Here is a 7,183-nt window from a genome sequence, read left to right on the forward strand (position 1 = left end):
TAACCACTGAGCCACCATGTCACCCCCTATAATGACATGATCCATCCCTGGTACAAAATGTTCTGATGGCAATTCCCCCTTCACACCAACCCATCCATCAGGGACAGCAAGATCCTGAGCCAAGCAATTCAGATCAGGGCCACTTGGGACACTCTATTGATCAATATGATCAGCAGAATCTTGGAACTCAGAATAACAATTCCACAGGGCTTGGGAAATAAATATTCCATAAATTAGACCTGGGTTTTCTTTACTCTTCAAATGAGATGGAATTGCTCCGTGTGTCCCTGGGGTCAGATTGAGAATGTTCAGTCTGGGAGTCACCGCTGGGGAGGACAGTCAATGATAAACTGGTTCCACTTTCTGCTGTAATATTCTGTAGCCCCTGGGCCATCTCAGTGACAACCATCCAGCGCTCATGGTGGATTCCAGAGCAGCTCATTGTCCTGACTGTTGTGTTCCTCAATCCACACGTGGCTCCAGCAATCACACTCCATGGTTCTCGTATCAGTGGGAACCATGGGGCTGAAATCTTATGCAAACAGACCCTCACACAGCGGGGAGGCTGCTGGTGGCTCAGAAACCCCTTGGATCCAGTCCCAGATTCCACTGTGGCTCTATCATTCAAACACAGCATTAACACACTGACACCACATTCAGAGGGCAATCCTGAGATGGGGCAAGTTTGGTTCTTGATTCCAATGTGAGGAATGGGGGCTGAGTATGAAACATCCCGTCTGAAACTGGTGGGGGTACTTTATATTGAAGAATGGAAACTGATGTCAGGATAAAGGCAGGGTTTGATGGGAGTGAGGAATATCTCAGTGATCTGTCTCCAAAATCCACAGACTACACACATCCTTCTGTCAGACCCTGAAGGCTGAGAAAGCAGCTCATCGACATCCAATATTTCTCCAACCTTCCCAGAAAAGGTGAAATATTTTCTGTCTGAGTGATTCCCTGGGGCAGGGCATTTTAAAAAGGGCTGTGGGAAGGGAACCGTTGACTCTCAATGACAAAGCCGATGGAAGGATGTGGAGCTGGCTCTGTGAAATGTTAGGGCACAGAGGATGACACCAGAAGCAATTCAATGTTGTCACTCTCTCCTTTGGGAATAATTGGTTTTCCCTCACAATGTGCTCTCTTGTATTCGATCCACTTGTCCTTCTTGCTTTGCTTCTTTTGACTTGAGTCTGTGGGTAGTTCCATCTCAACCCAATCTCCTCACACTCATCCAGGCCCCTGAAGAGATTGGTTAGAGAAGACTGGATTACAACAAGTGTCACAGGTATTTCATATCTTACCTCGTTGAATCAAACCATTGAGCCCATTAATCTTCAAAACAGATTCCAGCATTAAAGTCACATTTGTTGGTTGTAAAAGTAACGTATTTCTCAGGTTGAAAGAAGGAAGCTTCAGACTGAGAAATGAGCGAGCTTAACCCAGATCCTCAGCATTGGCAAGTGGAACGAGATTGCGTTGGGATATCTGGTCAGCATGGACGAGGTGGACTGAAGGTTCTGTCTCTGTGCTGTACATCTCTATGACTCTAATAGCACAACAGAACAAAGTGATATCAATTAGCACCAGTATAAATACAGGGCAGCCTATCTCCTGCAGTTGGCACTCAGTGCAGCTGGCACAGAGGGGGATGCTGGGAAGTTTGGTCAATGTGGGAGTTCGGTGAACTGACTGTCACTTCAGCTGATGGGAGCCTGCACATGCGCTTGGATTGAAAATAGCAAAATAATAAACAAGGGGACAGGAGTCAGTTGACTAGATCATCTGGGAAGAGTTTTGTGTAAGGAACCATATAAATAGTATGCTTAGGAAACCTCCATTAGGGAAATTCAAGAAATGAAAAGCACTGAAACATTGATCCAGAGACTGAGGACAATTACTAGTTTAATGAAAGAATTGATCTGTAGTGACTGTATAAAACTACAGCAACTCCCACTCAGGGGGTTTGTATTGGAAACTGATTTGTAAGAATCCTGATACATCAGGGAGGGGCAGAGATACCTGGAGACTTTGTTCCAGATGGAAGGTGTAAGCCTCAGGACTGGGCAGTCCAATTCCATGTTAGTAAGGGGCAGGAGGGTATGACCCAAGAGGGGGTCAGATAAGGGTTTGGAGAATACAGTGGGGCAGGAAAAACCCCCACTCTTCGAAACTCCAGTGAGAACAAGGCCAGCCTTTCCAATCCTTCCTCATCTCACAGCCCACTCATTCCAGGGATCAATCGGGTAAAACCCCTCTGAAACACTTCCAATGGATTTATATTCTTTCTGCAATTAGGAGACCAAAAGTTCATACAAACCTTGAGATGTCCAGGAAGAACTGAAACATCACATTCTCGCTTTCAGATCCCTAATCACACCTGCTCTTACTCTTCACCAGCCTTGTTACTGTCCATCTCTCATTGTCATGTACACAGTGGCACTGAGTTGCCTTCTTGAACCCTGCAGTCTGTGTGCTGTAGGTAGACACACAATGTCCTGAGGAAGGGAATTCCAGGATTCTGACCCAGTGAAAATGTAGGAACAGCAATATATTTCCATGTCAGACGGCTGAATGGCTTGGAGGGGAACTTGCAAAGAGCGGTGTTCCTGTGTATCTGCTACCATGTCCTTCTTGATGGAAGTGGTCATGGGTTTGGAAGGTGCTCTCTCAGGATCTTTGCTGAACCTCTGCAATGTACCTTGTAGATAGTGCACACAACTGTTACTGAGGGTCAGTGTGGAGGCAATGGATATTTGTGGATGTGGTACCAACCAAGCCGGCTGAAATTTGATAAACAAGATGTAAAAAAACAAAATAACATAAAACAGTTTAAAATTAAATAAAATAATCAAAAACTGTGGTGTCTTTTTGATAAAACATCACTGAATCCAAAACATTATTCTCTCCTCTCTCTAAAGCGGCTCCACCCGTTCCCTTTCTCCAGCATCTTGTTTTATTTGAGATTTGCAGTATTTTACTCTTGTATCTGTTTTAATGCCATTGGGTATAAGAGAAGCATTGGCCAGCACACTGGGGAAATTTTCCCTGAGATGGTCACAAAGTCCTTATAATTACATCGACCTGAGAGGGCAGTGGTTTAACCGATCATCCAGCAGATGGCGTCTTTGCCTTTGCCAGCCTCAGGATAGTGCTCCCGTGTCTGGAGTGGGGCTTGAAAGCTGCAGGGTCAGGTGACGGTGTTACCACTGAGGCCGTCTATTCTTTCCTGGGATGTGGGTCTCACTGGCAAGGCCATCATCTTTTCTCCATCCCTAACTGCCCTGAAACTGAGTGGCTTGCTGGGCCTTTCAAATGGCAGATAAGGGTCAGCCACATTGCTGGAGTCCTGGCAGAGTCAGACATCTACAACAGATCTACAAGAACAAGGCCCTTTGGCCCAATGAGCCAAAACCAGTCAAACAACCACCTCGCTATTCTAATTCCATGTTCCAGTACTTGGCCCATAGCCCTGTACACCTTGGCATCACAGCTGCACATCAAAATACTTCAATGTTATGGGAGAGCTTCTGCTTCAGCCATTCTTACAGAAAGCAAGTTACAAATTACCACCACCTTCTGCACGAAAGTGTGTTTCCTCATATTCCCTCTTAATCTTCTGCCATTTCCCTTAAATCTATACCCCCGGTCATTGATCATGAAATAACTCCACATCATCAAGTCACCCTTTATTTACACATCGACCGTCTTTGACTGTAATGTTAGAGTTAGGCGCCAGAGGCACAGGGTCCCTCACACTCAACCTGTTTGATGTCAGTGAGTAATCTCCCTGTTATATCCTTGTAAAGATTTGAGCTTTTCTTGTAAAATTCCTTTGGTATTTTTTAATGCCATGGAATCTCCCACACACTCCCATCTCTCTTGATGCTCACCCTTGTCTGGTTAATTCTTCCCATTTCCTTGTCTTCTTTCAGTTCATTCCATTTCAGTAAAGTCTGTAATATTTCCATGGAGAATGTGTACTTGAAACCGCCATAGAGAAGCTCCTATGAAGAAGCACTTCAATAGAAGGAAGGCTGATATTTGCAGGAAGCCTGGACTGTGCCCTTGTGTACCTTTTCCACACATTTCCATGTGATCTGTCAGCCTTCTTCAACTCTTCCCATTTCCTCCAAATCCAGTGGGTGGCCATGGGTCCCAGCTATGTCTGCTTGTTGTCGGCTACATCAAACAACACCTTACCAGTACATGCACAGGCACCGTTCCCCAAATCTTCCACCATTACATCAGTGACTGCATCAGTGCTGCATCCTGCACCCAGGCTGAACTGGAGCAGTTCATTGACTTTGCTAACAACTTCAAACCTGCCCTTAAATTCACGTAGTCTATCTTGGACAAATCCTTCTCCTTTCTTGACCGCCCCATTTCCATCTCCGGTGACAGTCTAGGAACAGACATTTACTGTAAACCCACAGACTCACACAACTACCTGGACAACACCTTCTCCCAACCAGTATCCTGCAAGAACACCGTCCCGTTTTCCCAAGTCTTCCATCTCAGTCACATCTGCTCGAACGAGGAGATGCTCCACTCCCAGGTGCCCCAGATGTCCACCTATTTTGAACAATGTACTTTTCCCACTTCTGCCATCCAGACAGCCCTCCACCGCACCTCCTCCATTCTCTGCTCCCCAAATCTAAACACCCCCCTCCAAAATGCAATAAAGACAGGGTCCCCCTTGTCTTCACCTTATGCCCCACCAATCTCCACATCCAACGTAGCATCCTCAAACAATTCTGCCAACTCCAGCTAGACCCCACTACCAAGAACATCTTCCCCTCCCCACCCCTCTCTGCCTTCCACAAGGATTGTTCACTTTGCCAATCCTTGGTTTTCACCACTCTTCACACCTACTCCCCCAACAAAACCCTGGTACCTTCCCCTGCAACCGTAAAAGATGCAAAACCTGCTGACACACACCACGCCTGCCATTTCCATGCAGGACCCCAGTCCTTCCAGGTCAGACAGAGGTTCACCTGCCTATCCTCTAACCTAGTTTATTGTACCCAGTGCACCCGTTGTGGTCTTCTCTGCATCGGTGAGACCAAACATAAACTAAGGGCATGTTTTTCTGAGCATCTCAGCCGTGCTCACAAAGGCTGACCTGGCCTCCCAGTCACTGCCTATTTCAATTCCCCTTCCTATTCCCTCTCTGACATGACCATCCTCTGCCTCCTCCATTGCCACAAGCAATCAGACTGCAAGTTGGAGGAACAAATAATTATCTTTTGCCTGGGGTAGCTTAAACCCAGAGGAATCAACATTGAGTTCTCCAATTTCAAAAAGCGTCCCTTTCCCAACTTTCAACTCCCTTTCCTGTCCCCCTCCTCCATTCTATTCCACTTACGCACCCTCCCTTCTAGCCACCAAATGGATTCATTCCTCCCATCGACCAACCACTTCAAACCCTCTATCTGTGTTCATCATTCAATACCGACCACTCCACCATTCCCCTCCACCCGCCCAAACAACTGATCCCACCTTGATTTGCAGCTCCCCCTACCCCCACCTGCAGTTCTGAAGAAGAGTTATACCCGAAATGTTGACTTCTCCACCTCCAGATTCTGCCTGACTTGCTGTGTTCTTCCAGCCTCCTGCAAGCCTCCATCCCAGCCTGATAACTATCTCGGACATTGGAAGGAAATGCCCAGGGAGCAGGTTAACATGGTGCAAAAAGCCTTTCAGCTGAAGCTTCAGTGTTTGCATTCAGTCTGGATTTTCACTTGCTCATTGCTCCCCTTTTACATGAGAATGGAGAGAGAACTCTTGTTGGTGCAGTGTTTTTTAAATCGTCCCAGAATATTTAAAGCTGCGTGCGCAGTGCAATCCCCTTCACAAGACAAAATGCTGAGGTCCCAAAATCAGGCGAATGAATGATGAGACAAATCTGTTTTGGTGGCATTAGATGAATATTGAGCAGGATACCCGAGGAAATCTCTTCAGAATGGGATCTTGTCGAGCCCCCTGAGGTGGGAGGGATTGGGGTCTGGGTAGTGCTGGTGGGGCTTTAAATGAACATCCCATACATAACATGGTGCAAGAGCTCACCGCAGCCTCAGCCTGGATTCTGTGCTTTTATTTCTGAGGTGCCTTTCAATCCAATGACCATTTTGACTCTGAAGCAGGAGCATTGCCCATGGAGCCAAGGTCAGTAACAATGTAAACTGTGTAGCTCTGAAAGCCTAAGTCTGTATTTCAGCTCAGAAGGATATCAGTTCATTCATCAAATCTGTTTCTGCCCCTCTGTAGGCTGACCAGGCTGCCGGTGCCTTTCCAACACTCTCACGTTTTCCCATGTGCCACAGCTCATTCTCCTGAGAGATAGTTTACTCGGAGTCGAAAAGTGTGGCGCTGGAAAAGCACAGCAGGTCAGGCAGTTGTGCTCAGGCCGAGGACATGACCTTGTCCCTCTGTCAGATCCTCTTCGAGACACTCATGGCTCACCACCGCCCTCTCCAGGACAGTTAGGGAAGGGCAACAGCAAGGATGGAGATGGGGACACGTGGCTGCAAGTGCTGTTCTGTGCAGTTTGGGGGCCGTTTGTTCGGTCTTTGAGTGTAATTCATTTTGTGCCTGATCCCGGTGTCAATCCGAAGGACACTCCAGCTTTCAGTCTGGCAAACCACGGTCACCCATGTCATGGCACTGCTTCTGGCCAAAGCTCCAGTCTTTCAAGAGATGAATTCAAGCCTCAGCAGTTTGATCATTTTAATTTTACATCATTTCTCCTGATTTCTCCTGGGATGGGCAGGCGTTGCCTTTCCCTAATTATCCTGGAGAGGGCGGTGATGAGCCATGTAATATCTGGGAAGAGAGGCGCTGGAATCTGTACAAAAAAAGACATGAAAATCAATGTGACGTTCACAAATGTTCTATCGGCGAGGGAGCCCGGTCTGTGACTCCTGCCCCACTGTGACATGATCCATTTTTAATGACCCCATGATCTGGCTCAGCAAAGAACTTAGTCCAAGCAACTGGGGGTGGGCAATAATTATGAAGCTCGCCAATGATGAAGCAGAAATAATAATGAGAAGGGATAATGCAGCTCCTTGCTGTCTGTCTTTTAGCGGCTGAGCCACCACACTCTCACCGTTCTGGGTCTCTAATCCTCTAACATTAATTCATTAGATTGTGGGTATATGTGAAGAGGTTTTATTTTGAA

This window comes from Chiloscyllium plagiosum, unplaced genomic scaffold, assembly GCF_037043375.1.
Source record: "Chiloscyllium plagiosum isolate Xiang-an unplaced genomic scaffold, Cpla_swu_hap1 HiC_scaffold_9, whole genome shotgun sequence".
Classification (NCBI taxonomy): Eukaryota; Metazoa; Chordata; class Chondrichthyes; order Orectolobiformes; family Hemiscylliidae; genus Chiloscyllium; species Chiloscyllium plagiosum.